This window comes from Microtus oregoni, unplaced genomic scaffold (assembly GCF_018167655.1).
Source record: "Microtus oregoni isolate MIOR12 unplaced genomic scaffold, Mior012 000048F_ref0000485, whole genome shotgun sequence".
Lineage (NCBI taxonomy): Eukaryota > Metazoa > Chordata > Mammalia > Rodentia > Cricetidae > Microtus > Microtus oregoni.
Genome location: NW_024543222.1, coordinates 10,839,943 through 10,853,519, shown reverse-complemented (window position 1 = coordinate 10,853,519; position 13,577 = coordinate 10,839,943). Strand labels below are relative to the sequence as shown.

At 46.8% G+C, this 13,577-nt stretch overlaps 1 pseudogene; it reads right to left on the bottom strand.

Moving 5' to 3' along the window:
* Positions 1-13,577, bottom strand: part of LOC121436023 — a 51,140-nt pseudogene that overhangs the window by 31,245 nt on the left and 6,318 nt on the right.

Sequence of the window (13,577 nt, the reverse complement as noted above, 5' to 3'; positions counted from 1 at the left end):
ACCCACCTGCCCGTGCCAGAATCTGTAGGGGTCTCCCAGGCCTGACCATGTTTCTGCTTGCTGTTTGGACTGTGGGTATGTTTTACTCCTTCAGAAAAGTCGTGTGCGACATTCCTAACTAACCCAGCTAAAATGGTAGAACTGAGACCATCACATGTTCTCAGGGGCCCAGAGCCCAGGGCTACCTTCTTTAGGGGCCCAATAGTACATTCTTCATCTACACTTGTGAATGAGGTGCCCGCCTGGGATGGAAAGCCTCCAAAGAAAGGTTCTGCCAGCCATCCAGAAGTAGGACAGCCATGGCTTCAGTGTGAGGAGCTGGCCAGCTGCCACGGGCAGAGCAGAACCCTGCAGAACACCCTCTCCCTGCAAGCCTGTGGCTGGAGTTCCTGCTCACCTCCTCACTAGAGAGCCTCAAAGGGGCTTTTGAAACATTTCCTTCCAACTCAAAAGCATCAAAGAGGGCATGTCCTTAATCCCACCAATCAATCACACACGTTATTTACATTCCTCCACAGCCCCTTCCATTTTTCATCTGTACAAATATATGTTTTTATGTATTTGTAATGGGGGGCATATATACTTCAATCAACATCACTTCCCCTATACCCCCCTCAAATTACTACCCAAGTTTTCAGTTGTCCAATATAACATTGAGGTAATCACCAACATTTTCTTTACTGTCCCAGTAGAATTCAATATTTCTTTTGCTTTTAGATTCCTGTTATTCTAAAGACGCAATAAGCATCTAAATACAGCTGAGTTTTTTTGCTACTTATTTTGAGTTATTTCCCTGGCACAAATTCCTAGGAGTGGGAGTATTAGGTGAAAGGGAATGACTGTTTTTATAGCTGTTAATATATATGGTCAAATTATTTTACAAAAAGGTATCAGTTTTCATAGCTATAAGAGATGTAACAGTCTGTTTCAGTAGTATGGAGACAGGACTTAAAACTTCTGAAATAGAACACAATAGATTTGCTATTTCCCACTTGTAATGAATTTCCAACACAAAGGGACTCCTTTTTTTAATTTGGCTTGCTTTATTTTAATGATTTATCCACCAAGGCCACAGGCAGCCTACTATGTACAGACAGAGGGGAACTTTCTTTCTTGGTCTCTTCCTCCTTGGATAGAGTCTTGATGGTCTCCACTTTCTTGGCCTGAAGATGCTCTTGGAGGTGCTCCTGAAGGTGCTCCTGGAGGTGCTCCTGACCTATGAGCCTCAGCCTGGTCAGCCAGGACTTCTTGCGGAGTCCATGAGTGCTCCATGAGAACCTACTTGCTTTTGAAGACATTGCCTTTGGCCTTCAGGTACAGGTTGTGACGCATAATGTAAACGGAAATTGTACTTTCATTTCCTGGCTGCCCAGATCCAAATAATCACACAGAAACTGTATTAATTACAGTACTGATTGGCCAATAATTTAGGCATATTTGTAGCTAGCTCTAAGATCTTAAATTAACCCATTTCTATTATTTTATATTTTACCATGAGGCATGTGGTTTCTTACCTCACATCTTGCTTTCTTGAGTGGCTACATGGTGTCCACCTAACTCTGCCTTCTTTCTCCCTGCATTCAGTTTAGTTTTCCCACCTAGTTATATTCTGCCCTGCCATAGGCCAAAGCAGCTTCTTTATCAACCAATGATAATAAAGCATATTCAAAGCATATAGAGGGGAATCCCACATCAACGTGGTGGTCAGTCTTCTTAGATCCATGATATCTTCCTGATACGTCAGCACAGGATCCGCATCCTTCTCATCCAGGTTACCTTGTTGGGCATTCGAGCACTGGCAGTACCCTTCCGCTTCCCTATGCCCAGATGCCTGCCCTTCTGTCGAGCCCACGTGTTTTTCCAGCATCAAGCCTGGGCATGGACTGTCACAGGCTTCGGATGATCAGTCTATCTTTGATCAGTTTCCAGATCTGCTGAGAGTTGGCACTGGCAATTTCATTGGTCTTACTGGGGTCCAACCAGATACTTTAAACACAGTGGAGAACACTAGAGGCAAGTCCCTTCTGTAGCCTGAACATACTCAGGTCTGCGGATGTAGCAGTGAAAGCCACAAAGCAACTCTTTAGCTGAGCTTCGTATGGTTTTCATGAACAAATACTGGTTTTTGTTTGTCTGTTTGGTGGTGTGGGGGAGACGAAGTCTTGCTGTGTAGACCAGGCTGACCTTAAATGTATAATCCTCCTGCATCAGCCTCTGTAGCGCTTGGATTATAAATACACTGCCAAGTGTAGTTACCACGCTATTTTGAACCAATCAACCAATCTCTCTCTATGCCTGTCTGTCTCCTTCCCTCTCTCACTTTCTTTCCTTCTTCCCTTACTTCCCCTCTCATCACTCTGTCCCTCCCTTCCTCTTTTTTTCCCCTGTAAAGACAGGATCCCTGGTCAAGTCTAAGCCGGTCTTGAATTTGCTGTATAGTTGAAAATGACCTTGAATTTTTTTTTTTTTATCCTCCTGCTTTCCCGCTCCACCTCCCGTATGCTGGGATGGTAGACACACACCACCACACATAATTTATGAGGCGCTTGCGTGGAACCCAGGGATTTGTGCATACTAGGCAAGCAGGCTACCAGCAACATCTTCACCCATATTTTGAATGTTTGTAGTGCTCCCTTTGCTAGTGTATTTGCGTTTCTATAGACCATTATCGGAAAAGGCAAACGAAAGCACTGGTAAACAATAAAGGAGTCAGAGAGGCTTTGAATTTGGTACTGATTAATGTGGGTGCCACCAGATGTTGAGAAGACAAGAAAGGATTCAAGTCTCTCCGTGTGTGTGTGTGTGTGTGTGTGTGTGTGTGTGTGTGCCCATGTACTCTCATAGTCATGTATGCACATGTGTGTGTGTACATACAGAGGCCAGAGGTCTACCTGAAGTATTGTTCCTCTGGAGTTGTCCACTGCATTTTTTAAACAGACAGGGTCTCTCATGAGACCTGGGGCTTGTTTATTAAACTAATCTCTCTGGTCAGTGAACGCCAGGACTGGGATTGCAGATACCACGCACCACGCCTGGCTTTTCACATGGGTACTGAGGAGCCCATGCCTGTGCAGCAATTCCCACTGACTGACCTATCTCCCCCTGCCCCAAGATTTCAGGTTTCTGATGGGGTGCTTGATGTTGGAGTCTAGCTTAAGACCGTGGCATAGGAGAAAATGAGGTAGGTCATTAGGGAACTGTCGCTGTGTCCACAGGGAAGAGGGAGAGGTGGGAACCCTGGATTCACAATCCAGTTCTACCACTGAGAGCTGCACAGGCCTGGCATACTTCACAACCTGGATTCTAGTCTCTTTTCCTGAAAAACTGGTTGGAGGCACATGCTTTGTAGAGATGTCGTGAGCATCAGAGAGGATGACATAGGCAACAAGAGAATACAGGCTAGCGACATCATGCCCCTGTGTGATGGCTAAGTCTTGTTGTCAGCTTGAAGAGGGACACTCAACTGAAGAGTTGCCGCCCTCAGATTGTCTGTGGGCGTGTCTGGGGGGCGTTTTTCTTGATTGATGGTTGCTGTAGGAGGGCCCAGTGCACTGTGGGTGGTAGACCCCTAGCAAGGCGAGTTGAGCTGAGGAAGAAAGGTAGCAGAGCCCAAGAGAGGGAGAAAGTCAGCATACAGCATTCCTCGCTGGTTCGCTCGACTGTAGGTTGATCAAAGGGAAAACAACAAGGCAAGATTTTGTCTTTTTCAAGACAAAATGTGGTGTGGGAGAAAGTGTGGGAGCCCGTGGAGGCCGGCAGTTAGTCTCGGGTGTCGTACAGAATGCCATCTGCCTCCTTTAATACAAGGTCTCTCACTGGCTTGGCGTTTGCCAATTGGGCTAGATTGACCAACTAGGGTTCCTCTAGTCTCTGTCTCCCTCGGTGCTGTGAAAACCGAAGAGTGTGACCATGCCGGAATTTTCCACTCAGTCTCTGGGGAATCCAGCCTTTGTCCTGTGCTCACAAGATAAGCCCTTTCCCGTCTGAGCTACCTCTCCAGCCCCAAGTGGTTATTTTAAGTAAATTTTCCCTTCCAGAGTCTGCGCAAGATCACGGGCTCTAGAATATTAGTCAATGCCACCCTTGCTCAGCAGACTTAAGGATTCAAATCCTCGTCATTGGACACTTGATCAACTACGTCCGGAGAGGCCGGTGGGCGGCTGATGGAAAGGGCATGGACTGGGGATTCGAGAGAAGGGAGGTTCAAATGCAACTCTGTCGTTCCCTGGCTAAGCGATGGTACACAATCATTCGACCGCTCCAAGTCCCAATTTCTTCATTCGTCAAATGGGCTAATAAGGTACCCACCTTCCTCCCTGGGTGGTTCTGAGATATGAAAGTCTTATACATAAATCTCTCAGTAAGTGTCTGACCTACTAGGAGGAGCTAAGCAGGTTCTGGGTCGTCATAAAGCGATTGCCGTTGCCTTTCAGAGGGGATGAGCAAGTGGGGCTGCATGCATGCTTTTAAAATATGATCCTCGGCCTTTGAAAAAAATAATATATGGGGCTGGAGAGATGGCTCAGTGGTTAAGAGCATTGTCTGCTCTTCCAAAGGTCCTGAGTTCAATTCCCGGCAACCACATGGTGGCTCACAACCATCTGTAAAGAGGTCTTGTGCCCTCTTCTGGCCTGCAGACATGCACACAGACAAAATATTGTATACATAATAATAAATAAATAAATATTTAAAAAAAGAAAAAATAATTTATTTAATTTTACATGCGTTGGTGTGAGGATGTCGGATTCTGTGGAACTGAGTTACAGACAGGTGTGAGCCATCATATGGGTGCTGGGAATTGAACTCGGGTCCTCTGGAAGGGTAACTCATGCTCTTAACCACCAAGCCCGGATTCTCACCTTTTTGAAGCTAAGGCACCTCCCTGCTTACACGTGAACTGAGCAAATGCTAAAATCACTTGGTATCTAAGGCACCCTCTTTGGTGGGTGTCAAAGACTGTCCTAGTGAGTGTGACTTTCCCTTTGCAATGACTAGTTTAGGATGGGGCACGTTATCTTGGCCTTTTTCCTTCCTGCTCTTCCAATGAGAAAGGTCTCTGGAGTGAAGAATGTCTACAGGCGCCTGGAGCGGCCACTCTTTAGTGTTTAACACACCATTCAACTCTTTACATTAGCACTCGACTTAGGGAGCTGTTCCTGTTTAGAAGGACCACCCAAGTGGCTCTTCCCCAGTGCTGCCACCTGCTCAGTCACACCTATCCAACATCCTCCTCCCAGCAGAGCTGGGTCTTAGGTAGTGAGGCCCTTCTTAGATTCCCTACGAGAAGCGTGGGAAATCACTGGAATAGCCACTGAAGGATCAGAATGGGACTGGGAAGAAAGCTCTGATTGTCAAGGGCTTGCCCTGCAAGCCTGAGGACCCGAGTGTGACCTCTAGCACCCACATAATAAAAGGAAGGTTGGACATGTGCTTGTGATTCCAGCGCTGGGGTAGATAGAGGACACAGGTAGACTCCTGGGGCTTGCTGGCCTGCCAGCCTCCGGGTCGAATCCACAGTGAGAGATTCTGGCTCAAAACAACAATGGATTTTGCTTGAGGAGGAACAACACCCTACAAGGTTGTCCCCTGGTCTCTGCATGCCACACCCTTGCACATTCAATACACACACGTACAGAGACTGAGAGCTGATACAGTGTTTTGGCTTCTGAACCTGCTGCTGTCTTTCCACCTCTGCTTTCCCCAGCCTCTAATCTCATATTCCAGCAAGAATGGACTGGATGGCTCTAAGCCAGTTAAAACGTCAGGTCAGAGTTTCTTTTGAGGCTAAGGGAGAGTCACTGCCTTCCACGTCTCCTCTTGGACGGCGTTGCTACTGGGTTGTTAGTGGACTGTGCGTGCAGCTTCTGTGCCGGTCTCAGCCGCACTCCTAATTAATCCCCTGGAATCTTGGGCACTTTTTCCTTCTGTCCTCGGCTCCGATGAAGGTGTACTAACGACTCCCAGCCTCTGAGCTTCCAAATGAGACCCACTCCCTCTTCTAGCGCTGCTATAATGTTACTGGAATGGGCCCGTTCCCTTTGATCTCCTATGGTTCTTAAACCCAGCAGTTGTGTGTCCGAACATCAATAGAATCAGGGCTTCAAGCCCCCTCTTTCATTATCTTTCTCAAAGATTAAAAAGGAAAAGAAAAAAAAAAGAGCAAAAAAGGGGAGGAAATGTCCTAGGCTTTGTAGATGAGGTAATGTGTTTTCCAGTAATTTCTTTATCTGATTTCAGTGGATCAACAAAGCTGTTTATTAATACAGACCTACTTGGACCTCCCCCCCCCCATTTAAAAAATGGCTTTTATTTTGTGGGAGAGAATGAAACAGGGTTTCACGTACCTAGGATGGCCATGAACTTTCTGTGTAACTGAAGATGACCTTGAACTCCTGATCCTCCTGTCTCTCTTCCTCCAGAGTGCTGAAGTTACAGGCATGTACAACCGTGCCTGTTTCTGTACAACCATGCCTGTTTCTGATGGTGGCTTGTTCTAAAAATAAAATACATCTCAAACCGTCCTGCTCTCTCTCTGCTAAGAACATGGCAGGGATGTGTGTGTGTGTGTGTGTGTGTGTGTGTGTGTGTGTGTGTGGTGTGTTCCTGCCTTGTCTATGTTGTGGGTAAGGAGCCGCATCTCTAGTTACAAGCTTTGGAAAACTTGAAGGGTCTGAGCACTTTGTGGACCAAGGATAAGACCCCACCTTTTCAGAGGTCTACCCTAATATTGCAACAGGAACTTTCTGTTCTTGGCAAAGTGAGAAGAGCAGACTTCTAGATTAGAATAATTAAATATCTGACCCGTGACTTCTCGGATGCCTGCGGCTTCGCAGGCTTTGATGTGGGCAGCTCACTGTAGGATGGAAAAGTACAGCTTCTTCCCGAAGGCCCTCAGCGATGGAGACGACAGGCTAGCAGGGTCTTGAAAACAAGCAGCCAGGGACCCCAGGCAGGGCGAGGGGCAGGAGGAACGGGATCCAGCATAAATCCTGTCAGCCCGTCATTTGGCTAGTGCACGAATCACAGACTGGCTCCCATCAGCCTCGGCCTTCTTATCTTGAGTCTTCCAGACCCACACTGTCTACGCTCATGGGCCTTTCCCACCTCCTCCCTGTTCCCCATCTCATCGCGTGGGCTTTGCCCAGGACCACGCTCACAATGGTTTCCATTCTTCTTCTGTATTTAACCCCCAGCCATTCTTCAGCTCTGTTGTGTAGCTGGATCGGAGGAGCAAACCTGCAACAAAAGCCCTTGGGAGCTCCATGCTTGATACCACGAGTCTCTTTTCTGCTACTATCCCCAGAACCGTCCCATGACACAGCTCTGCCTTCCTAAAAACAGGAAGATGAACATGGAGGTGTGTGCTGGCCACGCCTAGAAGAGGCTTGCCTCATGTCTTTCTTAATCCCATTGACTAATACTGGGTGCTGTATCCTGATACAGTGTTCAAATGACCTCATACTGTTCGCTCTTTGGGACACGGTTGGACAGAGCTGAGACCCTAAAGCCTCTGCGTCTGGATGCTCAGCGTCACCACAGAAAGCTAGGTGTTTAGATAGACGTCCTTTATGTAGTGGATTCTAGGCCACACCCCTCTTAGGTCAGCCGCTCACCTGCGCCCCATGAAGGTGCTTCGGATGAGCTAAGCGAAGGATTGTAGGACTTCACCTGCACTGCAAAGCAGTATGGGAAAGTACGTTTAAGACCACCGAAGGGGAGAATAACCCAAGCGTAATGAATGTTGTCAAAGGTTTGTGTGGTTTAAAAAGAGTGATTGTCCCCGGAGGAGGCTGCTGGTCTGTTAGGAGACCGGGCAGGATTTAGGATGATGTTAAGGGGACAAGAAGGGACTAAACAGAGCTCCCCGAGTCCACGCCAAGTGTGTTAAAGGAATACTGCCATTTGCTGTTGTTTTCAAAGTTTGATGAACACCGTAGGATTATGAAACTCAAGATGGTAAAAATACACTTTTTCTCTTGGCCACACTCTAAATATAAATTCTTTCAACCCTTCGCATTGTTTTCTACAAGTTTGCTTTGTTTTCCCCCTTGAACTTATTTAAAAAAAAAAAAAAGTATCAGACAGCCATAGGGGCTCAGAGCAGCAGATGGCGGGGTAGGGAGTTTCGGATAAGCTCTGGCCACCTCCTGCCGCCCAGGCGTGGAGCCCAGCTGCTTCTGCCAGAACTGGGGGCCTCTGTTCCTATCAGGCAAGACAATGGTCTGAACAAGGCCCCTTGGTTGTTGGTGGGGTGCTGTGAGCTGAGAAGCCAGCAGCATGAAGATTTCCTCTTCTTCCTGCCTGGCAGGATATAAGTTCAGGGATGCCTCAAACGCTGTCAGCCCCAGGCGTCTTCCAAAGACTCTCAGTCAGTGGTGGTAGCAGCGGCAGGGGAAGTGGGGGCCAGCAATACTTCATGCCCCATACTGACAAAGCACTGGCATCTTTACCAGCCTGCAGGAGACAGAGGATGTTGCCTAGTGAGTGTTGTTAGCATTCAGGCTGGGGGTGACGTCGGGGAGGGGTTCCTAAATACAGCAGACTTGAATCTGGCTGCAGGGTGTTGTTTCTAAGTTACCCTTCAGATGTTTGCAGAGAGAGAATGGGTCCAGCTGAAATACATTGGAGACGAAGTGGCGGGGGTAGAGAGAGACAGGAATTCGAGGCCCAAGTCAGAAGAGTCTTGTCATAAGGTCATGAGACTTTGGGAGGCCAGGGAAGGGAACAAAGTGCTGACATAATTTTCCCAACTGCTCTTCTTTCAGTCTTTCCTGATGCCTGAATGTTCCTGGGTCACTTGCTGAGGATAGGCTAGTGATGCTGTGGTAATAAATGCTTCCTCAAATTATGATGTCTCGACAGAACGAAGTTCATGCTTTCCTTTTCATTCCCCATGCCCCTTCAGTGGCTGCCGGGTATTGTGAGCCATTTTCCCCAAACTGAGACATTCTTGGAGGATGTTCTCTCATAAGACTAAGGATATTACTAAAACGTACGTGCCCAGGAGGCTCAGAAAGTCACAAGATTCTCTGGGCTCACTTGAGTTCTATAAGCTGTAGACAGTTTCTGGGGAGAGCACAGTGTCTTCGGTGCAGCAGCCTGCAAGTCAGGCAGGAAGCTCAGGAAACCCGGCTTTCATGAGTTGTTGCCCATGTTGGGCTAGTCCCTTTGGTGGTGTGACTGTCTTTGAGTCACCTGTGATCCTCCAAGTCATCCCAATATCTCATTGGTTCACCAACCTGGGCTTGAGTATAATTGTGTTTTAGGATCGTTATTGGTACCCTATCTGGGGTGAAAAGAAATGTATTCACACCTCTCCAGGGTAAGTCAAAACAGCACATGTCCTACTAGAGGGAGATCTACTGCTAGCATGGTTACCAGCCACCACAGCAAGGGGCAGAGAGTCCTAAAGGGTCTCTCGCTGCAGTCTAACTCTCTAGTGTGAAGCAGCTCTTCTTGGGGTAGTGAACATGAACTAGCTACTTGGTCTCCAATAACAAAGAAGCTGGGAAATAGAAGCCTATGCTGGTAAAATCTAGACACTTTAAGCCGATACCCTAGAGTTTTCTGTTGTCCTTGGTGCTTTATGGGGTCTCATTCTATGGCAGAAGCTAAGGGAGGGATCCTTTGGGATGTAGGCAGGTCTCTTATCTTCCACCTTAAGCGTTAGTGGAAGAGGGCATCCTCAGGCTTTTCAGAGTGAAGAATCTCCAAATTAGATACAGTTTAGAATTATTCAGAGGTCCTGCTCCAGAGCTCCGTGTCAGCTAGTGGCCTTTATGTTTCTTTTTTCTCCATGGAAAATTGTAATTTTTCCAACACATACTCTTCCATCCTACACACTCTTATTTATTGGACGGTGGGGCCCATGGCCCTTGCCTTCAGTCTGGGAAGACCTGTGTTCAGTGCCTCAACCAGTAGACTAGGACAGAGCGATGCTATGTGACTTCTGTGATCAGAGCAAGAAATTACCACCTACTTCCATTTCATTGTCTGACAACACTTTTTCTTAGGACCCATGAAATCCAGCCACCATGTTGTGAGGAAGTCCAAGCTAGCCCATGTGGAAAGACCACACAGCCCAGCCAAGGTCCTAGCTGACAGCTGCTATCTCTCTCCTGATAGGTATGTGTGAGAGATACCTTCAAATGGTCCCAGTACTGGGTGGCAAACTATTTTTGCTCTCAAGACTTCCTATCCAATACATCAGACAATATGGAGCAGAGAACAGCAACTTCTCTCGCCCGAATCACTGCCCATAAATGTCAGGCTTTAAGGGTAGTAACTTTATGTCAGTATATTTTGGGATGGTTTGTTACATGACAATAAGAAATGGATATGTTTCTCACATGTCTACCCAGGGGTTTAACCATCCTGGCCTTTGTAGGCAACAGCAGAGTGGTAGAAGGTTGTAGCAATTCAGACAGAGCTGGGAACAAGAGACAGAGCCCATTCTGCAGGAAGCTGGGACAACATAACTCTAAGAAGTAAAAAAATGAGGTGCCAGGATGGACAGGAATACTCAGAGGATGGTTACAAAGAGCTGGCATCTCCCAAAGCCATCCACTGGCTCACCACGATGCTTTCAGATTCAAGACAGGACTACAAAGAGAGGCCAGCACACCACGAGTCTCAGTAATTAAAAGCAATAAATCAAGTCCACATGTTCTTAAGCATATTCCATTCATCTACCATGACATATATCTAAGTTTGAGACAACCCGGAAGGTTCAACCCTTGGACTCTTTGTAATACTTTGCTGGAAGATGCTGACGTATGACCATCAGACCCATGGACTCATGACTTCATATCCCTGTCCTGCCTTTGCATCCTTGCTTGTAAGCCAAAGTTCCAACAGCTACCCATGAGGAAGCCGGAGAGTGAGAATTCCGTGCTGGCATGTAGCAACTGCTCAGTAGGCAGGGATGGTAATAATCCTACTTCAACTTGAAATATTTCAAGTGCTATCATGTGGATGAAGACTTTGATCTATTGTGTGTAGCTCAAGGGTGTGTAATTATGACCGGAGGTTAGAAGTTACCGGAAAAGAAGATTTTGGTTCAACCTGGAAGGACTGTTTTGTAATGAACATGCTGGAAATGTAATGGGTTGAAGTTCTTTGGAGCAAATGAGAAGAGGAAGTTCATGCATTGGATGGGAGCTGGCTTTGAATTTGGGTTTTATCCAATGGTCTCTCTTTGGGATGCATGAGCCACACTCTTCTATACCTTCAGCGGTTAACCTGCAGTGATCAGGAATTGTGTGCCCACAATTTACCCCATGTCACAAATTCGGTTGAAGCCTGGAAAAATCTTAAAAGAGTCAATCTGCCATCCTGAGATGTCAGAATATGTGTGGCATTTCTCACTGAAGATAGTAAAATATAGGAAGGGAAGGGAAGAGACAGACAGGAGGAGGGGAGGGGAAACGAAGATCAGGATATAGTAGAAGGATGCTGAGGGATGTAATGGAGACTGGAGAGAAGCTGAGTTCTGACTGGTCCTTTGGGACCAGAAAGCAGATGCAACTCTGGACATCTGAAGTTGGAAACTATGCCGTTACTTAGACCGTTTTCTCTGAGGCTTTCTACCCTGGCTCTATCCTTTCTTCTTTCCCCTGATTGGCTTTATCCATGGGAGATCACATGGAGCCAGGCTACCCTGTGCCCATAGATGGATGTCATCCTGCTTCAGCCACAGACAGCCTGGCACTCTTTCCAGTTTATAATCAGCCAGTTCTCATGGCACTGCTGATTGGCCCCTACTGGACTAGGCGTGTCGTCGGCCAATCAAAAGTGGCCTACAGGATTATGTTGTGTGAAGTGCTTGCTCCTAAGATGGTTGTTTTAAAGTGGAGAAGCAGGACTGGCAAGCTGGACAGGGCTGGGACCTCTGGCCGAGGGAGGGATCATAGTTATCTTTTGGTGCTTTGATAGGGACTGGTGGCATATGTTCCTTCAGCTGAGGTGGGCTCCCCCTCCCACCTGAGAAATCTTTGTTTGGAGAGGGATGTTCTGCTAAACAGGCTTTGTAGGGCTGGAGAGATAGTTCAGTCAGTAAAATGCTTACCTCTCCTACACCCTTTCCAGTTGGTTCTCTGTCCTCCGGTCCCCGCCATCTTCCTAGCCCATTCATTGGACTGAGAGGCTATGAATGGACTGGAGGAACAGGTTCTGTGTCTCCCCCTCCTTCAGAAAGGGTCAAGGAGTTATAAAAAGTGGGGAGACTCAGGCCCATACCTCCTGTGGTTTCATTTCACCTGGTGCCGTTTAATTCCCATCCTTCCATGGCATTTCTGGGTAGGCAGAAAGTCTTCCCCGGAGACTTCCTCAGGACTCAGTCCCTCTCTGGTATCCATAGGACACCCCAGTATTTCTCCCCACAGAGGACTCTCCCTTGTGTGACAGACTAGCACTCTATACAAACTGGGGAGGAGATCTTTCTTAAGAAAAAGAATCCAAGTGATAAATACAGCATTAGAAGCGAAACCAAGTATTTATGACAAATGATTAAATAAACCACAATAATAAACATTTTTAAAAAGTTGGTAAATAATGCAAGTCCTTAATGAATTTCCTTATGCCGCTAGCATTTCCCCCCTACATTTTGACTGCATACTCTGATTGCCTATTTATATAAAAATCATTTTAATTTTAGTTGAATTAATCAATTGTTTTTGAGGCTGGATTTCATATAGCCTAGGTATCTGGCCTCAAAGTTGCTATGCAGCCAAGGATGACCTCGAACCTCTGATCTTCCCTCCTTTCCTCCATCCCAAGAGCTGGGTCTGCCTGTGTGTCCTACCGCACTCAGCTGTTGGGGTTTTAAAAATTCATTATTGAAAACAAATCTTTGTGTATGCGCATGCGATATGCACACATTCTTGAATGTGGTTGTGGGAGTATGTGGAGGTCAGAGGGCAAGCTTGGGGGTTTGACCTTGTTTCTTTGAGACGGGGTCTCTTGTTTTCCCCCCACTGTGTCTGCTAAGGTAACTGGGGGACAGATTTCCAAGACTCCGAAGGTACCAGCTTGTCTATCATCCATCTCAGAACAAGACCTTTGCTCATGGCGCACCCACAAACAGCCCACCAGTGTGTGCTGGCCGTGTTGAGCACTGTCACAAGAAAAAAAATTAGGCGTAAAGAGTAGTAAACTCTACCCACATAAAGAATGCAGAATATGCAATCTGTAAGCACAACCCAATTTCTTTTCTTTTTTTTTTTTTTTTTTTTTTTTTTTTTTGGTTTTTCGAGACAGGGTTTCTCTGTGGTTTTGGAGCCTGTCCTGGAACTAGCTCTTGTAGACCAGGCTGGTCTCGAACTCACAGAGATCCGCCTGCCTCTGCCTCCCGAGTGCTGGGATTAAAGGCGTGCGCCACCACCGCCCGGCGTGCACAACCCAATTTCTGCTAACAGTCTCATAGAACATTTTTATTTATTTCTGTCAAACTCTGGTACTTGTAGCCTATCCAGAATTACATTTGAGGGAAATGTAGTTTTGACACAAATGTTGACAGATATGTTCACTTATGAACTAAGATGAAAGTGACGTGCCTGGGGAGACTCCTTGTTTGTCAC